The following is a 21,624-nucleotide window of genomic DNA, read 5'->3' on the forward strand; positions in this document are numbered from 1 at the left end:
CACTGTCCCCACAGTTCAGCATTGTCCTGGAGAACACTGTCCCCCACAGTGCAGCCTTGTCCTGGAAAACAGTGTCCCAACAGTAGAGCCTTGTCCTGGAAAACACTGTCCCCCACAGTGCAGCCATGTCCTGGGCAACACTGTCCCCACAGTGCAGCCTTGTCCTGGAAAACACTGTCCCCACAGTGCAGCCCTGTCCTGGAGAACACTGTCCCCACAGTGCAGCCTTGTCCTGGAAAACACTGTCCCCACAGTGCAGCCCTGTCCTGGCCCACACTGTCCCCTCACTGCAGCCTTGTCCTGGAGAACACTGTCCCCAAAGTGCAGCCTTGTCCTGGAGAACACTGTCCCCACAGTGCAGCCTTGTCCTGGAGAACACTGTCCCCACAGTGCAGCCCTGACCTGGACAACACTCTCCCCACAGTGCAGCCTTGTCCTGGAGAACACTGTCCCCACAGTGCAGCCTTGTCCTGGAAATCACTGTCCCCACAGTGCAGCCTTGTCCTGGAGAACACTGTCCCCACAGTGCAGCCTTGTCCTGGAAAACACTGTCCCCACAGTGCAGCCCTGACCTGGACAACACTGTCCCCACAGTACAGTCTTTTCCTCGGGAACACTGTCCCCACAGGGCAGCCTTTTCCTGGAAAACACTGTCCCCACAGTGCAGCCTTGTCCTGGAGAACACTGTCCCCACAGTGCAGCATTGTCCTGGAGAACACTGTCCCCACAGTGCAGCTTTGTCCTGGAAAACACTGTCCACAAAGTGCAGCCTTGTCTTGGAGAACACTGTCCCCCACAGTGCAGCCTTGTCCTGGAAAAAAGTGTCCCAACAGTAGAGCCTTGTCCTGGAAAACACTGTCCCCCACAGTGCAGCCATGTCCTGGGCAACACTGTCCCCACAGTGCAGCCTTGTCCTCGAGAACACTGTCCCCACAGTGCAGCCTTGTCCTGGAAAACACTGTCCCCACAGTGCAGCCCTGTCCTGGAGAACACTGTCCCCACAGTGCAGCCTTGTCCTGGAAAACACTGTCCCCACAGTGCAGCCCTGTCCTGACCCACACTGTCCCCTCACTGCAGCCTTGTCCTGGAGAACACTGTGCCCAAAGGGCAGCCTTGTCCTGGAGAACACTGTCCCCACAGTGCTGCCTTGTCCGGAGAACACTGTCCCCACAGTGCAGCCCTGACCTGGACAACACTGTCCCCACAGTGCAGCCTTTTCCTTTAGAACACTGTCCCCACAGTGCAGGCTTGTCCTGGAGAACACTGTCCCCACAGTGCAGCCCTGACCTGGACAACACTATCCCCACAGTGCAGTCTTTTCCTCGGGAACACTGTCCCCACAGGGCAGCCTTTTCCTGGAAAACACTGTCCCCACAGTGCAGCCTTGTCCTGGAGAACACTGTCCCCACAGTGCAGCATTGTCCTGGAGAACACTGTCCCCACAGTGCAGCTTTGTCCTGGAAAACACTGTCCCCAAAGTGCAGCCTTGTCTTGGAGAACACTGTCCCCCACAGTGCAGCCTTGTCCTGGAAAACAGTGTCCCAACAGTAGAGCCTTGTCCTGGAAAACACTGTCCCCCACAGTGCAGCCATGTCCTGGGCAACACTGTCCCCACAGTGCAGCCTTGTCCTCGAGAACACTGTCCCCACACTGCAGCCTTGTCCTCGAGAACACTGTCCCCACAGTGCAGCCTTGTCCTGGAAAACACTGTCCCCATAGTGCAGCCTTGTCCTGGAGAACACTGTCCACACAGTGCAGCCTTGTCCTGGAAAACACTGTCCCCATAGTGCAGCCTTGTCCTCGAGAACACTGTCCCCACAGTGCAGCCTAGTCCTCGAGAACACTGTCCCCACAGTGCAGCCTTGTCCTGGAAAACACTGTCCCCACAGTGCAGCCTAGTCCTCGAGAACACTGTCCCCTCACTGCAGCCTTGTCCTGGAGAATACTGTCCCCACAGTGCAGCCTTGTCCTGGAGAACACTGTCCCCACAGTGCAGCCTTTTCCTGGAGAACACTGTCGCCACAGTGCAGCCTTGTCCTGGAGAACACTGTCCCCACAGTGCAGCCTTGTCGTGGAAAACACTGTCCCCACAGTGCAGCCTTGTCCTCGAAAACACTGTCCCCACAGTAGAGCCTGGTCCTGGAGAACACTGTCCCCACAGTGCAGCCTTGTCCTGGAAAACACTGTCCCCACAGTGCAGCCCTGTCCTGGAGAACAGTGTCCCCACAGTGCAGTCTTTTCCTCGGGTACACTGTCCCCACAGGGGAGCCTTTTCCTGGAAAACACTGTCCCCACAGTACAGCCTTGTCCTGGAGAACACTGTCCCCACAGTGCAGCCTTGTCCTCGAAAACACTGTCCCCACAGAGGAGCCTTGTCCTGGAGAACACTGTCCCCACAGTGCAGCCTTGTCCTGGAAAACACTGTCCCCACAGTGCAGCTTTGTCCTGGAAAACACTGTCCCCACAGTGCAGCCGTGTCCTTGAGAACACTGTCCCCACAGTGCAGCCAGGTCCTGGAGAACACTGTCTCCACAGTGCAGCCTTGTCCTGGAGAACACTGTCCCCCACAGTGCAGCATTGTCCTGGAGAACACTGTCCCCCACAGTGCAGCCTTGTCCTGGAAAACAGTGTCCCAACAGTAGAGCCTTGCACTGGAAAACACTGTCCCCCATAGTGCAGCCTTGTCCTGGAAAACACTGTCCCCACAGTGCAGACTTGTCCTGGGGAACACTGTCCCCACAGTGCAGCCTTGTCCTGGAAAACACGGTCCCCAAAGTGCAGCCTTGACCTGGAAAACACTGTCCCCACAGTGCAGCGTTGTCCTGAAGTACACTGTTCCCACAGTGCAGCCTTGTTCTGAAGAACACTGTCCCCACAGTGCAGCCTGGTCCTGGGGAACACTGTCCCCACAGTGCAGCCTTGTCCTGGAGAACACTGTCCCCACAGTGCAGCCTTGTCCTTTAAAACACTGTCCCCTCAGTGCAGCCTTGTCCTGAAGTACACTGTCCCCACAGTGCAGCCTTGTCCTGGAGAACACTGTCCCCACAGTGCAGTCTTGACCTGGGGAACACTGTCCCCACACTGCACCCTTGTCCTGGAAGACACTGTCCCCACAGTGCAGCCTTGTCCTGGAGAACACTGTCCCCACAGTGCAGCCTTGTACTGGAAAACACTGTCCCCACAGTGCACCCTTGTCCTGGAGAACACTGTCCCCAAAGAGCAGCCTTGTCCTGGAGAACACTGTCCCCACAGTGCAGCCTTGTTCTGGAGAACACTGTCCCCACAGTGCAGCCTTGTCCTGGGGAACACTGTCGCCACAGTGCAGCCTTGTCCTGGAGAACACTGTCCCCACAGTGCAGCCTTGTCCTGAAGAACACTGTCCCCACAGTGCAGCCTTGTCCTGGAGAACACTGTCCCCACAGTGCAGTCTTGTCCTGGGGAACACTGTCCCCACACTGCAGCCTTGTCCTGGAAGTCACTGTCCCCACAGTGCAGCCTTGTCCTGGAGAACACTGTCCCGACAGTGCAGCCGTGTCCTGGAGAACACTGTCCCCACAGTGCTGCCTTGTCCCGGAAAACACTGTCCCCACAGTGCAGCTTTGTCCTGGGGAACACTGTCCCCACAGTGCTGCCTTGTCCTGGACAACACTGTCCCCACAGTGCAGCTTCGTCCTATAAAACACTGTCCCCACAGTGTAGCTGTGTCCTTTAGAACACTGTCCCCCACAGTGCAGCCAGGTGCTGGAGAACACTGTCCCCACAGTGCAGCCTTGTCCTGAAGAACACTGTCCCCCGCAGTGCAGCATTGTCCTGGAGAACAGTGTCCCCACAGTGCAGCTTTGTCCTGGAAAACACTGTCCCCACAGTGCAGCCTTGTCCTGGAGAACACTGTCCCCCACAGTGCAGCCTTGTCTTGGAAAACACTGTCCCAAAAGTAGAGCCTTGTCCTGGAAAACACTGTCCCCCACAGTGCAGCCCTGTCCTGGACAACACTGTCCCCACAGTGCAGCCTTGTCCTGGAGAACACTGTTCCCACAGTGCAGCCTTGTCCTGGAGAACACTGTCCCCACAGTGCAGCCTTGTCGTGGAGAACAGTGTCCCCCACAGTGCAGCATTGTCCTCGAAAACACTGTCCCCACAGTAGAGCCTGGTCCTGGAAAACACAGTCCCCACAGTGGAGCCTTGTCCTGGAAAACACTGTCCCCACAGTGCAGCCTTGTCCTGGAAAACACTGTCCCCACAGTACAGCCTTGTACTGGAAACACTGTCCCCTCAGTGGAGCCTTGTCCTGGAGAACACTGTCCACACAGTGCAGTCTTTTCCTCGGGAACACTGTCCCCACAGGGCAGCCTTTTCCTGGAAAACACTGTCCCCACACGGCAGCCTTGTCCTGGAAAACACTGTCCCCACAGTACAGCCTTGTCCTGGAGAATACTGTCCCCCACTGTGCAGCCTTGTCCTGGAAAACACTGTCCCCACAGTGGAGCATTGTCCTGGAGAACACTGTCCCCCACAGTGCAGCCTTGTCCTGGAGAACACTGTTCCCCACAGTGCAGCCTTGTCCTGGAGAACACTGTCCCCACAGTGCAGCCGTGTCCTGGAGAACACTGTCCCCCACAGTGCAGCCTTGTCCTGGAGAACACTGTCCCCCATAGTGCAGCATTGTCCTGGACAACACTGTCCCCACAGTGCAGCATTGTCCTGGAGAACACTGTCCCCCACAGTGCAGCCTTGTCCTGGAAAACAGTGTCCCAACAGTAGAGCCTTGTCCTGGAAAACACTGTCCCCCACAGTGCAGCCATGTCCTGGGCAACACTGTCCCCACAGTGCAGCCTTGTCCTCGAGAACACTGTCCCCACAGTGCAGCCTTGTCCTGGAAAACACTGTCCCCACAGTGCAGCCCTGTCCTGGCCCACACTGTCCCCTCACTGCAGCCTTGTCCTGGAGAACACTGTCCCCAAAGTGCAGCCTTGTCCTGGAGAACACTGTCCCCTCACTGCAGCCTTGTCCTGGAGAACACTGTCCCCAAAGTGCAGCCTTGTCCTCGAGAACACTGTCCCCACAGTGCAGCCTTGTCCTGGAAAACACTGTCCCCACAGTGCAGCCCTGTCCTGGAGAACATTGTCCCCACAGTGCAGCCTTGTCCTGGAAAACACTGTCCCCACAGTGCAGCCCTGTCCTGGCCCACACTGTCCCCTCACTGCAGCCTTGTCCTGGAGAACACTGTCCCCAAAGTGCAGCCTTGTCCTGGAGAACACTGTCCCCACAGTGCAGCCTTGTCCTGGAGAACACTGTGCCCACAGTGCAGCCTTGTCCTGGAGAACACTGTCCCCACAGTACAGCCTTGTCCTGGAGAATACTGTCCCCCACTGTGCAGCCTTGTCCTGGAAAACACTGTCCCCACAGTGGAGCATTGTCCTGGAGAACACTGTCCCCCACAGTGCAGCCTTGTCCTGGAGAACACTGTTCCCCACAGTGCAGCCTTGTCCTGGAGAACACTGTCCCCACAGTGCAGCCTTGTCCTGGAAAACACTGTCCCCACAGTGCAGCCCTGACCTGGACAACACTGTCCCCACAGTGCAGTCTTTTCCTCGGGAACACTGTCCCCACAAGGCAGCCTTTTCCTGGAAAACACTGTCCCCACAGTGCAGCCTTGTCCTGGAGAACACTGTCCCCACAGTGCAGCCTTGTCCTGGAAAACACTGTCCCCACAGTGCAGCCTTGTCCTGGGGAACACTGTCCCCACAGTGCAGCCTTGTCCTGGAAAACACTGTCCCCACAGTGCAGCCCTGACCTGGACAACACTGTCCCCACAGTGCAGTCTTTTCCTCGGGAACACTGTCCCCACAGGGCAGCCTTTTCCTGGAAAACACTGTCCCCACAGTGCAGCCTTGTCCTGGAGAACACTGTCCCCACAGTGCAGCATTGTCCTGGAGAACACTGTCCCCACAGTGCAGCTTTGTCCTGGAAAACACTGTCCACAAAGTGCAGCCTTGTCTTGGAGAACACTGTCCCCCACAGTGCAGCCTTGTCCTGGAAAAAAGTGTCCCAACAGTAGAGCCTTGTCCTGGAAAACACTGTCCCCCACAGTGCAGCCATGTCCTGGGCAACACTGTCCCCACAGTGCAGCCTTGTCCTCGAGAACACTGTCCCCACAGTGCAGCCTTGTCCTGGAAAACACTGTCTCCACAGTGCAGCCCTGTCCTGACCCACACTGTACCCTCACTGCAGCCTTGTCCTGGAGAACACTGTCCCCAAAGTGCAGCCTTGTCCTGGAGAACACTGTCCCCACAGCGCTGCCTTGTCCGGAGAACACTGTCCCCACAGTGCAGCCCTGACCTGGACAACACTGTCCCCACAGTGCAGACTTGTCCTTTAGAACACTGTCCCCACAGTGCAGCCTTGTCCTGGAGAACACTGTCCCCACAGTGCAGCCTTGTCCTGGAAAACACTGTCCCCACAGTGCAGCCCTGACCTGGACAACACTATCCCCACAGTGCAGTCTTTTCCTCGGAACACTGTCCCCACAGGGCAGCCTTTTCTTGGAAAACACTGTCCCCACAGTGCAGCCTTGTCCTGGAGAACACTGTCCCCACAGTGCAGCATTGTCCTGGAGAACACTGTCCCCACAGTGCAGCTTTGTCCTGGAAAACACTGTCCCCAAAGTGCCGCCTTGTCTTGGAGAACACTGTCCCCCACAGTGCAGCCTTGTCCTGGAAAACAGTGTCCCAACAGTAGAGCCTTGTCCTGGAAAACACTGTCCCCCACAGTGTAGCCATGTCCTGGGCAACACTGTCCCCACAGTGCAGCCTTGTCCTCGAAAACACTGTCCCCACACTGCAGCCTTGTCCTCGAGAACACTGTCCCGACAGTGCAGCCTTGTCCTGGAAAACACTGTCCCCATAGTCCAGCCTTGTCCTGGAGAACACTGTCCACACAGTGCAGCCTTGTCCTGGAAAACACTGTCCCCATAGTGCAGCCTTGTCCTCGAGAACACTGTCCCCACAGTGCAGCCTTGTCCTCGAGAACACTGTCCCCACAGTGCAGCCTTGTCCTGGACAACACTGTCCCCACAGTGCAGCCTTGTCCTGGAAAACACTGTCCCCACAGTGCAGCCCTGTCGTGGCCCACATTGTCCCCTCACTGCAGCCTTGTCCTGGAGAATACTGTCCCCACAGTGCAGCCTTGTCCTGGAGAACACTGTCCCCACAGTGCAGCCTTGTCCTTGGGGACACTGTCCCCACAGTGCAGCCTTGTCCGGGAGAACACTGTCCACACAGTGCAGCCTTGCCCTGGAAAACACTTTCCCCACAGTGCAGCCTTGTCCTGGAGAACACTGTCCCCCACAGTGCAGCCTTGTCCTGGAGAACACTGTCCCCACAGTGCAGCCTTGTCCTGGAGAACACTGTCCCCACAGTGCAGCTTTGTCCTGGAAAGCACTGTCCCCACACTGTAGCCGTGTCCTGGAGAACACTGTCCCCCACAGTGCAGCCAGGTCCTGGAGAACACTGTCCCCACAGTGCAGCCTTGTCCTGGCGAACACTGTCCCCCACAGTGCAGCATTGTCCTGGACAACACTGTCCCCACAGTGCAGCTTTGTCCTGGAAAACACGGTCCCCACCATGCAGTCTTGTCCTGGAGAACACTGTCCCCCACAGTGCAGCCTTGTCCTGAAAACACTGTCCCCACTGTGCAGCCTTGTCCTGGAGAACACTGTCCCCACAGTGCAGCCTTGTCCTGGAAAACACTGTTCCCACAGTGCAGCCCTGTCCTGGCCCACACTCTCCCCACACTGCAGCCTTGTCCTGGAGAACACAGTCCCCAAAGTGCAGCCTTGTCCGGGAGAACACTGTCCCCACAGTGCTGCCTTGTCCTGAGAACACTGTCCCCACAGTGCAGCCTTGTCCTGGAGAACACTGTCCCCACAGTGCAGCCTTGTCCTGGAGAACACTGTCCCCAAAGTGCTGCCTTGTCCTGAGAACACTGTCCCCACAGTGCAGCCTTGTCCTGGAGAACACTGTCCCCACCGTGCAGCCTTGTCGTGGAAAACACTGTCCCCACAGTGCAGCCTTGTCCTCGAAAACACTGTCCCCATAGTAGAGCCTGGTCCTGGAGAACACTGTCCCCACAGTGCAGCCTTGTCCTGGAGAACACTGTCCCCACAGTGCAGCCTTGTCCTGGAGAACACTGTCCCCACAGTGCTGCCTTGTCCTGGACAACACTGTCCCCAGAGTGCAGCTTTGTCCTGGAAAACACTGTCCCCACAGTGCAGCCGTGTCCTGGAGAACACTGTCCCCACAGTGCAGGTTTGTCCTGGAAAACACTGTCCCGACAGTGCAGCCGTGTCCTGGAGAACACTGTCCCCACAGTGCTGCCTTGTCCCGGAAAACACTGTCCCCACAGTGCAGCCTTGTCCTGGAGAACACTGTCGCCACAGTGCTGCCTTGTCCTGAGAACACTGTCCCCACAGTGCAGCCTTGTCCTGGAGAACACTGTCCCCACAGTGCAGCCTTGTCCTGGAGAACACTGTCCCCACCGTGCAGCCTTGTCGTGGAAAACACTGTCCCCACAGTGCAGCCTTGTCCTCGAAAACACTGTCCCCACAGTAGAGCCTGGTCCTGGAGAACACTGTCCCCACAGTGCAGCCATGTCCTGGAGAACACTGTCCCCACAGTGCAGCCTTGTCCTGGAGAACACTGTCCCCACAGTGCTGCCTTGTCCTGGACAACACTGTCCCCAGAGTGCAGCTTTGTCCTGGAAAACACTGTCCCCACAGTGCAGCCGTGTCCTGGAGAACACTGTCCCCACAGTGCAGCTTTGTCCTGGAAAACACTGTCCCGACAGTGCAGCCGTGTCTGGAGAACACTGTCCCCACAGTGCTGCCTTGTCCCGGAAAACACTGTCCCCACAGTGCAGCCTTGTCCTGGAGAACACTGTCCCCACAGTGCTGCCTTGTCCTGGACAACACTGTCCCCACAGTGCAGCTTCGTACTATAAAACACTGTCCCCACAGTGCAGCCGTGTCCTGGAGAACACTGTCCCCCACAGTGCAGCCAGGTGCTGGAGAACACTGTCCCCACAGTGCAGCCTTGTCCTGAAGAACACTGTCCCCCACAGTGCAGCATTGTCCTGGAGAACACTGTCCCCACAGTGCAGCTTTGTCCTGGAAAACACTGTCCCCACAGTGCAGCCTTGTCCTGGAGAACACTGTCCCCCACAGTGCAGCCTTGTCTTGGAAAACACTGTCCCAAAAGTAGAGCCTTGTCCTGGAAAACACTGTCCCCACAGTGCAGCCCTGTCCTGGACAACACTGTCCCAACAGTGCAGCCTTGTCCTGGAGAACACTGTCCCCACAGTGCAGCCTTGTCCTGGAAAACACTGTCCCAACAGTGCAGCCCTGTCCTGGAGAACACTGTCCCCACAGTGCAGCCTTGTCCTGGAGAACACTGTCCCCACAGTGCAGCCTTGTCCTGGAGAACACTGTTCCCACAGTGCAGCCTTGTCCTGGAGAACACTGTCCCCACAGTGCAGCCTTGTCGTGGAGAACAGTGTCCCCCACAGTGCAGCCTTGTCCTCGAAAACACTGTCCCCACAGTAGAGCCTGGTCCTGGAAAACACAGTCCCCACAGTGGAGCCTTGTCCTGGAAAACACTGTCCCCACAGTGCAGCCTTGTCCTGGAAAACACTGTCCCCACAGTACAGCCTTGTACTGGAGAACACTGTCCCCTCAGTGGAGCCTTGTCCTGGAGAACACTGTCCACACAGTGCAGTCTTTTCCTCGGGAATACTGTCCCCACAGGGCAGCCTTTTCCTGGAAAACACTGTCCCCACAGGGCAGCCTTTTCCTGGAAAACACTGTCCCCACAGTACAGCCTTGTCCTGGAGAACACTGTCCCCCACTGTGCAGCCTTGTCCTGGAAAACACTGTCCCCACAGTGGAGCCTTGTCCTGGAGAACACTGTCCCCCACAGTGCAGCCTTGTCCTGGAGAGCACTGTTCCCCACAGTGCAGCCTTGTCCTGGAGAACACTGTCCCCACAGTGCAGCCGTGTCCTGGAGAACACTGTCCCCCACAGTGCAGCCAGGTCCTGGAGAACACTGTCCCCACAGTGCAGCCTTGTCCTGGAGAACACTGTCCCCCGCAGTGCAGCCTTGTCCTGGAGAACACTGTCCCCCATCGTGCAGCATTGTCCTGGACAACACTGTCCCCACAGTGCAGCATTGTCCTGGAGAACACTGTCCCCCACAGTGCAGCCTTGTCCTGGAAAACAGTGTCCCAACAGTAGAGCCTTGTCCTGGAAAACACTGTCCCCCACAGTGCAGCCATGTCCTGGGCAACACTGTCCCCACAGTGCAGCCTTGTCCTGGAAAACACTGTCCCCACAGTGCAGCCCTGTCCTGGAGAACACTGTCCCCACAGTGCAGCCTTGTCCTGGAAAACACTGTCCCCACAGTGCAGCCCTGTCCTGGCCCACACTGTCCCCTCACTGCAGCCTTGTCCTGGAGAACACTGTCCCCAAAGTGCAGCCTTGTCCTGGAGAACACTGTCCCCACAGTGCAGCCTTGTCCTGGAGAACACTGTCCCCACAGTGCAGCCCTGACCTGGACAACACTCTCCCCACAGTGCAGCCTTGTCCTGGAGAACACTGTCCCCACAGTGCAGCCTTGTCCTGGAAATCACTGTCCCCACAGTGCAGCCTTGTCCTGGAGAACACTGTCCCCACAGTGCAGCCTTGTCCTGGAAAACACTGTCCCCACAGTGCAGCCCTGACCTGGACAACACTGTCCCCACAGTACAGTCTTTTCCTCGGGAACACTGTCCCCACAGGGCAGCCTTTTCCTGGAAAACACTGTCCCCACAGTGCAGCCTTGTCCTGGAGAACACTGTCCCCACAGTGCAGCATTGTCCTGGAGAACACTGTCCCCACAGTGCAGCTTTGTCCTGGAAAACACTGTCCACAAAGTGCAGCCTTGTCTTGGAGAACACTGTCCCCCACAGTGCAGCCTTGTCCTGGAAAAAAGTGTCCCAACAGTAGAGCCTTGTCCTGGAAAACACTGTCCCCCACAGTGCAGCCATGTCCTGGGCAACACTGTCCCCACAGTGTAGCCTTGTCCTCGAGAACACTGTCCCCACAGTGCAGCCTTGTCCTGGAAAACACTGTCCCCACAGTGCAGCCCTGTCCTGGAGAACACTGTCCCCACAGTGCAGCCTTGTCCTGGAAAACACTGTCCCCACAGTGCAGCCCTGTCCTGACCCACACTGTCCCCTCACTGCAGCCTTGTCCTGGAGAACACTGTGCCCAAAGGGCAGCCTTGTCCTGGAGAACACTGTCCCCACAGTGCTGCCTTGTCCGGAGAACACTGTCCCCACAGTGCAGCCCTGACCTGGACAACACTGTCCCCACAGTGCAGCCTTTTCCTTTAGAACACTGTCCCCACAGTGCAGGCTTGTCCTGGAGAACACTGTCCCCACAGTGCAGCCCTGACCTGGACAACACTATCCCCACAGTGCAGTCTTTTCCTCGGGAACACTGTCCCCACAGGGCAGCCTTTTCCTGGAAAACACTGTCCCCACAGTGCAGCCTTGTCCTGGAGAACACTGTCCCCACAGTGCAGCATTGTCCTGGAGAACACTGTCCCCACAGTGCAGCTTTGTCCTGGAAAACACTGTCCCCAAAGTGCAGCCTTGTCTTGGAGAACACTGTCCCCCACAGTGCAGCCTTGTCCTGGAAAACAGTGTCCCAACAGTAGAGCCTTGTCCTGGAAAACACTGTCCCCCACAGTGCAGCCATGTCCTGGGCAACACTGTCCCCACAGTGCAGCCTTGTCCTCGAGAACACTGTCCCCACACTGCAGCCTTGTCCTCGAGAACACTGTCCCCACAGTGCAGCCTTGTCCTGGAAAACACTGTCCCCATAGTGCAGCCTTGTCCTGGAGAACACTGTCCACACAGTGCAGCCTTGTCCTGGAAAACACTGTCCCCATAGTGCAGCCTTGTCCTCGAGAACACTGTCCCCACAGTGCAGCCTTGTCCTCGAAAATCTGTCCCCACAGTAGAGCCTGGTCCTGGAAAACACAGTCCCCACAGTGCAGCCTTGTCCTGGAGAACACTGTCCCCACAGTGCAGCCTTGTCCTGGAAAACACTGTCCCCACAGTGCAGCCTTGTCCTGGAGAACACTGTCCCCACAGTGCAGTCTTTTCCTCGGGAACACTGTCCCTACAGGGCAGCCTTTTCCTGGAAAACACTGTCCCCAAAGGGCAGCCTTGTCCTGGAAAACACTGTCCCCACAGTACAGCCTTGTCCTGGAGAACACTGTCCCCCACAGTGCAGCCTTGTCCTGGAAAACACTGTCCCCACAGTGGAGCCTTGTCCTGGAGAACACTGTCCCCACAGTGCAGCCTTGTCCTGGAAAACACTGTCCCCACAGTGCAGCTTTTCCTACAAAACACTGTCCCCACAGTGCAGCCGTGTCCTGGAGAACACTGTCCCCCACAGTGCAGCCAGGTCCTGGAGAACACTGTCCCCACAGTGCAGCCTTGTCCTGGAGAACACTGTCCCCCACAGTGCAGCATTGTCCTGGAGAACACTGTCCCCACAGTGCAGCTTTGTCCTGGAAAACACTGTCCCCACAGTGCAGCCTTGTCCTGGAGAACACTGTCCCCCACAGTGCAGCCTTGTCCTGGAAAACAGTGTCCCAACAGTAGAGCCTTGTCCTGGAAAACACTGTCCCCACAGTGCAGCCCTGTCCTGGAGAACACTGTCCCCACAGTGCAGCCTTGTCCTGGAAAACACTGTCCCCACAGTGCAGCCCTGACCTGGACAACACTGTTCCCACAGTGCAGCCTTGTCCTCGGGAACACTGTCCCCACAGGGCAGCCTTTTCCTGGAAAACACTGTCCCCACAGTGCAGCCTTGTCCTGGAGAACACTGTCCCCACAGTGCAGCATTGTCCTGGAGAACACTGTCCCCACAGTGCAGCCTTGTCCTGGAGAACACTGTCCCCACAGTGCAGCCCTGACCTGGACAACACTCTCCCCACAGTGCAGCCTTGTCCTGGAGAACACTGTCCCCACAGTGCAGCCTTGTCCTGGGGAACACTGTCCCCACAGTGCAGCCTTGTCCTGGAAAACACTGTCCCCACAGTGCAGCCTTGTCCTCGAGAACACTGTCCCCACAGTGCAGCCTTGTCCTGGAAAACACTGTCCCCACAGTGCAGCCCTGTCCTGGAGAACACTGTCCCCACAGTGCAGCCTTGTCCTGGAAAACACTGTCCCCACAGTGCAGCCCTGTCCTGGCCCACACTGTCCCCTCACTGCAGCCTTGTCCTGGAGAACACTGTCCCCAATGTGCAGCCTTGTCCTGGAGAACACTGTCCCCACAGTGCTGCCTTGTCCTGAGAATACTGTCCCCACAGTGCAGCCCTGACCTGGACAACACTGTCCCCACAGTGCAGCCTTGTCCTAGAGAACACTGTCCCCACAGTGCAGCCTTGTCCTGGAGAACACTGTCCCCACAGTGCAGCCTTGTCCTGGAGAACACTGTCCCCACAGTGCAGCCTTGTCCTGGAGAACACTGTCCCCACAGTGCAGCCTTGTCCTGGAAAACACTGTCCCCACAGTGCAGCCTTGTCCTGGAGAACACTGTCCCCACAGTGCAGCCTTGTCCTGGAAAACACTGTCCCCACAGTGCAGCCTTGTCCTGAGAACACTGTCCCCACAGTGCAGCCTTGTCCTGAGAAACACTGTTCCCACAGTGCAGCCTTGTCCTGGACAACACTGTCCCCACAGTGCAGCCTTGTCCTGGAGAACACTGTCCCCCACTGTGCAGCCTTGTCCTGGAGAACACTGTCCCCACAGTGCAGCCTTGTCCTGGAGAACACTGTCCCCACAGTGCAGCCTTGTCCTGGAAAACACTGTCCCCACAGTGCAGCCTTGTCCTGGAGAACACTGTCCCCACAGTGCAGCCTTGTCCTGGAAAACACTGTCCCCACAGTGCTGCCTTGTCCTGAGAACACTGTCCCCACAGTGCAGCCTTGTCCTGAGAAACACTGTTCCCACAGTGCAGCCTTGTCCTGGACAACACTGTCCCCACAGTGCAGCCTTGTCCTGGAGAACACTGTCCCCCACTGTGCAGCCTTGTCCTGGAGAACACTGTCCCCCTCTGTGCAGCCTTGTCCTGGAGAACACTGTCCCTACAGTGCAGCTTTGTCCTGGAAAACACTGTCCCCACAGTGCAGCCTTGTCCTGGAGAACACTGTCCCCACAGTGCAGCCTTGTCCTGCAGAACACTGTCCCCACAGTGCAGCTTTGTCCTGGAGAACACTGTCCCCACAGTGCAGCTTTGTCCTGGAGAACACTGTCCCCCACTGTGCAGCCTTGTCCTGGAGAACACTGTCCCCCTCTGTGCAGCCTTGTCCTGGAGAACACTGTCCCTACAGTGCAGCTTTGTCCTGGAGAACACTGTCCCCACAGTGCAGCCTTGTCCTGGAGAACACTGTCCCCCACAGTGCTGCCTTGTCCTGGAAAACACTGTCCCCACAGTGCAGCCTTGTTCTGGAGAACACTGTCCCCACAGTGCAGCCTTGTCCTGGAAAACACTGTCCCCACAGTGCAGCCTTGTTCTGGAGAACACTGTCCCCCACCGTGCAGCCTTGTCCTGGAGAACACTGTCCCCCACATACAACACACACTACACCCAGCAAAATGTGCGCACACACACTGATCTTGCACCTACATCCCCACCCCTCTGTCACCAGTATTTCACATGCATCTCGTTCACTTTTACCTAATAAGCCACCCAGCTCGTTTGTGGTACTTGAGTTTTTTGGTCAAACTGTGGTCAGACTACCACATATTAAGTTTAGCTTGGTTTCCTTTTCGATGTGTGTGTGTATGTGTGTGTGTGTGTTTTAGACATTTAGAAGAATGTACATGATGTGTATTCCATGCCAAGTGATAATACAGTGAGCCTCCCTCCCGTACCCCCACCCCATCCAACTCTGCCTGAGCCAGGCCCCACCTACCTGAGCCCCCCTTCTTCTCCATCTCAGCCCTCATCCTGAGTTAGTGGAAGAGTTTCTTTGCTGCACGCACCATGCAGCCTTCCTCTGCCTTTTAATCACCGTTCCTCCAGACGTGAGCGTCTCTCACTGATGTCACCTGGCTTTGCCCGACTCTCATGGCTCCGGCCCTTCCTGCTGTGCCCGAGGCATTTCTACCCAAGCCCACATGGCCCTCTGGGCGTCGCTGCTCCCACTTTGCCCACATCCCTGTTGTGGACTCTTTAGGGTTATTTTTTTTCTTCTATGAACTCTGCCGCAGTGACAATTTTTGCACACAAATTTAGTACAATGGGGCTTCGGTCCCCCTGAGGGGCCACACCCAGACCCCACGACACCTGAGCCCATACACATCCCTGTTGTTTCCCACGGGCTCCCACTTCCCACAGGATTGTGCAGCTCACCTTTGAGGACCGTGTCTGTGCGTCCATGTCCAAGCTGCTTCCTGAGTGGTTTGCGTCCCCGTTGTGGAGAACTGCAGGAAAGCATAGAGGTATGGTATTGCACACACTTCTGCACACACAGCCTGTGCGTGCAAGGTGCAGGCAGAGATGGGATACATCACCGTTCCAGGTGGTATGGAGCTTCATGCGTACACAGGCTGTCTGCATATGTGTGCCAATGTGCTCACAAATGGAAGTCCATCTTCACGCGTGCACGGAGTGTCTGTATTTGTGTGCCAATATGCTCACACTTGGTAGTTGATCTTCATGCGTACACAGGGTGCTCTATATGTGTGCCAATGTGCTCACACATGGAATTTGATCTTCATGTGTACACGGGGTGTCTGCATGTGTGTGCCAGTGTGATCACACATGGAAGTTGATCTTCATGAGTACACGGAGTGTCTACATATGTGTACCAATGTGCTCACACATGGAAGTTGATCTTCATGCATGCACGAGTTGTCTGCATATGTGTGCCAGTGTGATCACACATGGAAGTTGATCTACATGCGTACACGGGGTGTCTGCATATGTGTGCCAATGTGCTCACACGTGGAAGTTGAGTATAATATTTACTCTTAAAAAGTGAAGGAAACATTTTGGAACTTGTCTATGGTAAGGGTTTTTAAATATTTTAATATCCTTATTATTACATTTTTAGCATTTTTGCATGTATGTGTGGTGTGATGTATGTACGTGTGTGCAGATACACACATTCTAAGCACTTGCGTGTGGAAGCCAGGGGAGAATGTTAGACGTTTTTCTCTTACCATTCATTTGCATATTTCTTTTCTTAGACTTGGTCTCTTGCTCATCCGGGGACTGCTGTCCATCAGGGGGCCTAGGTCATTCTCTGGTTTTCCCCATTCCCTGCTCTGTGGACTGTGTGACGTTACAGATGTGGGTGGCCATGCTCAGCTTTGTACGTGGGTTCGGGTGGGGGCGGGGTCAAACTCACAGATCTCTGACCTGAATGGCTCTCATGATTCAGTGGAAAGTGCTCTTAACTACTTCATCTTCCCAGCCCCTGCGGCCAGTTCTTAAACCACTACCCGGGAACCCTGGGGTGGCCTTTAAAGGGAGCCATGGCAGATCCTGAGTAGCTGGTGGGACCCAGGCCCATTGTCACTTGAGGTAACCCAGTAGTAACACCGGCAGTGCCAGCTAATGTGTGTTGGCTCAGCGTGTGTGTGTGTGTGTGTGTGTGTGTGTGTGTGTGTGTTCTCACATAGGAACCCCCTGGGGCTGTGGGCCCTGCTGTTGTTTGGAGCTGCCTGAGAAGAGTAGGGAGGCTGAGCCAAGTTCCACACTTCCTCAAGGATTTTGATGGGTGACCTGACCCCGTAAGGGCGAGCACAGCCCCTCCACAACTGGAGAAGTGTGACTGCTTCCTGACCTCCAGTAACAGGGGCCCCTGTTTTGTGGTGGAGCCCCCGACATTGGCTTCCCTCCTTCAAAAGTTATTTGTTGCTCAGATGATGGGTTAAAACCCATGCCTTTAGTTTCCTTTTTGTTTTGTTTGTTTGTTGAGACAGGGTCTCACAGGATTCCCAGACTGTCTCACACTCACAGACCTCTTCCGTCTGCTGAGCACTTGGATTCCTGTGCATGTCTTTTTTTTTTTTTTGGATTTTTTGTTTTTGCTTTTGTTTTTTTCGTTTTTCAAGGTAGGGTCTCACTCTGGCTCAGGCTGACCTGGAATTAACTATGTAGTCTCAGGGTGGCCTTGAACTCTCGGCAATCCTCCAACCTCTGTCTCCCGAGGGCTGGGATTAAAGGCGTGCGCCACCACGCCCGGCTCTGTGCATGTCTTTACAAGGGCAGCGCTGAGCGCATTTCTGCGTGGTTCTCACGTGCTGTCTTCTTTGGGGGAAGTGTATCCATGAGAGACAGGTGTTCACTTTGCCCTCGGTGCCCGGAGCTTCCTGGTGCCATCTTGGAAGTGTCACACATAGCTGGTGCAAAAGAACCAGGCTTCCCGGAAGCCAGCCTACATGAGACCACCACCCCAGCTGTTACAAAGAAATTTTTCTCTAACCCATCTTGGCTGGCTCTGAGCCAAACCAGGTGATATCATGGTGTCCAAGGTTATCATTCCTGAAACCAGCCCAGAGGATGGAGAGATGTGGGTGGGAAGCAGGGAAGAAGAAAGGATTCCCAAACCAGGCCTGTTCTTGCATCCTTCATGTGATACGGTGGTCTAGAGAAGAGCTGCATTGTAAGTTCAAGACTAACCTGGGCAACTTAGTGAGGCACTGTCTCAAAATAAAAATAAGAATTGCTAGGCATGGTGGAATATGCCTTTGATCCCCGGACTTGGGAGGCACAGTGAGGAGAGTTGCTGTGAGTTCCAGGACAGTCTGGGACTATAGAGTGAGTTCCAGGTCAGCCTGGGCTAGAGTGAGACCCCCCACCTCGAAAAAAAAAAAAGTAAAATGCTAATTGGGGCTGGAAAGATTGCTCAGTGGTTATGGCACTTGTCTACAAAACCTAGCGACCCAGGTTTGCTCCCCAGTACCCACGTGAAGCCAGATGTATTAAGGGGCCATGCCCTGGAGGTCATTTGCAGTGTGGCAGGAGGCCCTCATGTGCATATTCTCTCTCCCTCTCTCTGTCTCAAACAAATAAATAAAAATGTTGAAGCGTGGGGATTCAGTGGTAGAACACTTGCCTCGCAAATGAATGTCCCTGGATTCCGCCACCAATACTACAAAAAGGGAAGGAAGGAAACGAAAGAGGAATCGTGCAAACAGCTGACGTCCTGTCAGAAAAGCAGATGGTGACTGGCAGTTTGAGGCGGGGTGGGGGGTGGTAGAGGGCAGGCTGCGCCCCCATTGAGACCACGTGGGGACCTGGATCACATCCATGACCCCTGGTCTTGGTGCCTTTAGCTCCAGGTCAGCCTGGGTCAGCTCACGTGGTCTCCTTCCAGCTAGCCGGGGAGGAGGCCAGCTCCGTGATCGGAAGCGTGGTGCCTTGCTCTCCCCAGACCGTGGGGTGGGGTGGTCCCGGGCACATTGCTGGCTAGTCCAGACATCTTGGAAAGAGTCTGTAGGCCTCGCTGCCTTGGCTATTGGGCCCCTGGAGGTGGTTAAAGTGAACCCAGGCCGGCTGAATCACAGGATGGTACACAGTGTCTCCCGCACCAAAGGCTTAGAACCCAGAAGGTTCTGACTTTGGCTTCTACTTGCCTTATGTCGAGAACCCCCCAGCTTTCTCGTCCCTCCTGGCTCCTGTGTCCTCACTAAAATACTGCTGACCGGCCTGCTAGTCAGCAAGGCCTTTGCAACCCGTGAGACCCTGACCACAGGCTCTTTTTACCGACAAGTTGGTTATCCAGCCCTCAGCGGCATGTCCTACACTTCCGCTGCCAATTCCCATCTTCTCACTGTCTTGTAGCCCAGAACAGAGACCCCCTCCCATTAGTGAAACTCGCTGACCCTGTTCAGTGGTCAGGAGGTCCTGTATTTACCCCCCATCTGGCTATGGAGCAGAAAGAAATGGGGGGATTTGGGCTGAACGCTTGTGAAAGAGTTCATGAAATTTAATCAGGTGCCTAAGGGGAACACCTAAATTTAGTCAAATTATTATTAGTATTCATTCCATTTTTAAATTGCCTAGGGGAACTTGTGAAAAGTTGGGAAGCCACCAGCCTGCATGGTGATTATCCATTTTTTGCCAAGCATTGGGACCCATCCAAAGGCTGTAGAGGTTCCCGAGAGCTGAGAGGCCACCATGACCAGCATGGCTAGTGCCTTTCTGGGTCCAGGGTGTGTGGCCCGTGGACTGGAGAGCTATGGGTACTTGACGTAGGGCAGGCAAGCTGGAAGGCTTCCTGAATTTGGCCACAGTGGGCCTGGGCTGTGTAGGGGCTACTCATGAGCATGGCCCATTAGCCCCAGTCTGGCTAACAGCATGTGCTCCCCCACGGAACCCCTGGTCAGCCAAGAGTCCCCAAAGGCTGCTCCTGGGTACTTAGCTAGCCTCTGGCCTGCATTGTTGCTTGGCTATGTGGGCCCCGGCCAGCTCCTTGGTCAGTGTGGAAAGGGCATCAGAGTCCATTCCTGCTCTTGGTTGGAATGTGATTTGTGGCCAAAGATTGCATGACCACTTCTCCTTGGGTTGAGGCCTATTCCAGGTGTTTTAGCCCTAATTCCACCTTCGATAATCATTGAGCCTTTGGTCCTACAAAATAGCACATGACATTTTCACACTCAGGTCCATGTGTGAAAGCAGCGCCCCCTCTCCCCTGCCCTTCTCTGCTTACCCTGCCCCCTTGCCATGTTACAGCGTGCAGCTGGGATCTGCTTGGTGTGTGGTTTCATGTCAGAAGGTCTGTGTGATGGGGACCTTAGGGAGGCCCCAAGGAGCCTGTGTTCTTCAGGTTTTGCCGGCATGGCTCTGTCAGCTTTCCTCGCTCAGGATGGGCTCTGGCTAGAACCCCTGTCCAGACTCCTTACCTTTCCTGTGGCGTGCAGTGTCCTTGGTGTGGCTGAGAACGCCTGGGCTACCCTCATGGAGCTCACAGGGTTTGCTTGCCCCGGTCACATGTCTTGCTTCGTTCCACGTGACTTTCTGTTCTTCTGAAGCTAAGAAAGACATTTCCATGTCCCCAGTAGCTCAGTGTATTCCTTCATGGGGAGAGATGGGATTGCCTAGCAAAAGAGCTACCGTGGGATGGTCTCCAGACCACATGGGCTATTAATTATTTTTCCTTATTTATTAGATGCGTCCGTGTCTCTTAGCCTCCGGGCACATTTGCAGATGCCTTAAGGGAAAAAGAAAAACAAATGATTCCTGCCGTGCTGGTCTCCAGCCTGTAATGAATGGCGCTGTGTAATAGCGTTGGGTGGAGGAGGTGCTGACAGCATCTCGTGTGCATGACACGGTGACACATGTGTGTGATATGTGGACACAGAAGCACGTGGAAGCGGTTAGGTTTGTGGAGTGAAATCTTCCATTTTCCTGGGGAATGGGCGAGGTCACTCCATTTGACTAAGATTAAAATAAAAATAGCACCTGAGGGACCGGTAGTTTGCCTCCCCACCTCCTCCCACAGCCCCCGTCCCCGCCCCCGCCCACGGCTGTCTGGCCGGGAAGGCGGGAGGCCCAGCCTGGTTATCTTTGCCTAAATTGTGCTGCTAATAAACCTGAGTGATGTGCCTGTCTCTCCCTCTCTGATTTGCACCTTTCATAATTAGCCCTGTGCGGCCCACGTGCTGTCGCGTGCACGGAGGGAGCTGGGACGCTGCTCTCCTGGTTTCAGCAGCGGAGGGCGGTGGTTCATCCCCGCTCTTCTCCAGCCTGGTGGCCTGCAGCCCCTCTGCTTGGGACAGCCAGGCTATCTCAGGTCAGGCAGGGTCTGAGGCTAGAGTGACAGGCAGAATCAGGCCGGCTCCATGGTGATCATTGCTTCCTTCCACTTGTCAGAAATGACATCTCAAACCGAGTGGCACTGGGGTCCCACGGGACTTCCCGGCGCGAAGGTCTAGAAAAGCAGGGAAGCCCCGCCCTGGCAGCTCGCAGAGGTTCATGGCTCTGACCTGCCGTTCTGGGAGCAGCATTGATCGTCCTCTTGGGTCTCGGGGCATGGCCAGCTGAGCTCTCTGAGCAGTTCTGAGAGTGAGGGGAGGGTCAGCCCAGGAGAGCTGCAGGGCCCTGACTGGAGGGGGGGCTGATCCAGTGCTGGTGTGTGTGTGTGTATGCGTGTGATGTGGGTGTGTGTGATGTTTGTGTGTGGTGTGTGTGATTATGTGTGATGTTTGTGTGTGTGTGATTATGTGTGGTGTATGTGTGATGTTTGTGTGTGTGTCTGATTATGTGTGGTGTATGTGTGATGTTTGTGTGTGTGTGTGTGCTGTGAGTGTGTGTGTGATGTCTGTGTGTATGATGTTTGTGTATGTGTGTGTGCACATGTGTGATGTTTGTGTGTGGTGTGTGTGGTTGTGTGTGATGTTTGTGTGTGTGTGATTGTGTGTGGTGTGTGCGTGATGTCTGTGTATGTGATGTTTGTGTGTGTGTGTGTGCTGTGAGTGTGTGTGTGATGATTGCAGCGGACAATCTTCAGTGTCGTCGTTTGGAGCAAGTTAGCTTTGTGGGCATTTTAGAAACTGCTAGAG

At 55.5% G+C, this 21,624-nt stretch overlaps 1 protein-coding gene across 6 annotated transcripts in view; it reads left to right on the plus strand.

The window, feature by feature from the left end:
* Positions 1-21,624, plus strand: part of Tbc1d16 (TBC1 domain family member 16) — a 137,059-nt gene that overhangs the window by 79,090 nt on the left and 36,345 nt on the right. The window lies entirely within an intron of this gene.

This window comes from Jaculus jaculus, chromosome 9 (genome assembly GCF_020740685.1).
Source record: "Jaculus jaculus isolate mJacJac1 chromosome 9, mJacJac1.mat.Y.cur, whole genome shotgun sequence".
Classification (NCBI taxonomy): Eukaryota; Metazoa; Chordata; class Mammalia; order Rodentia; family Dipodidae; genus Jaculus; species Jaculus jaculus.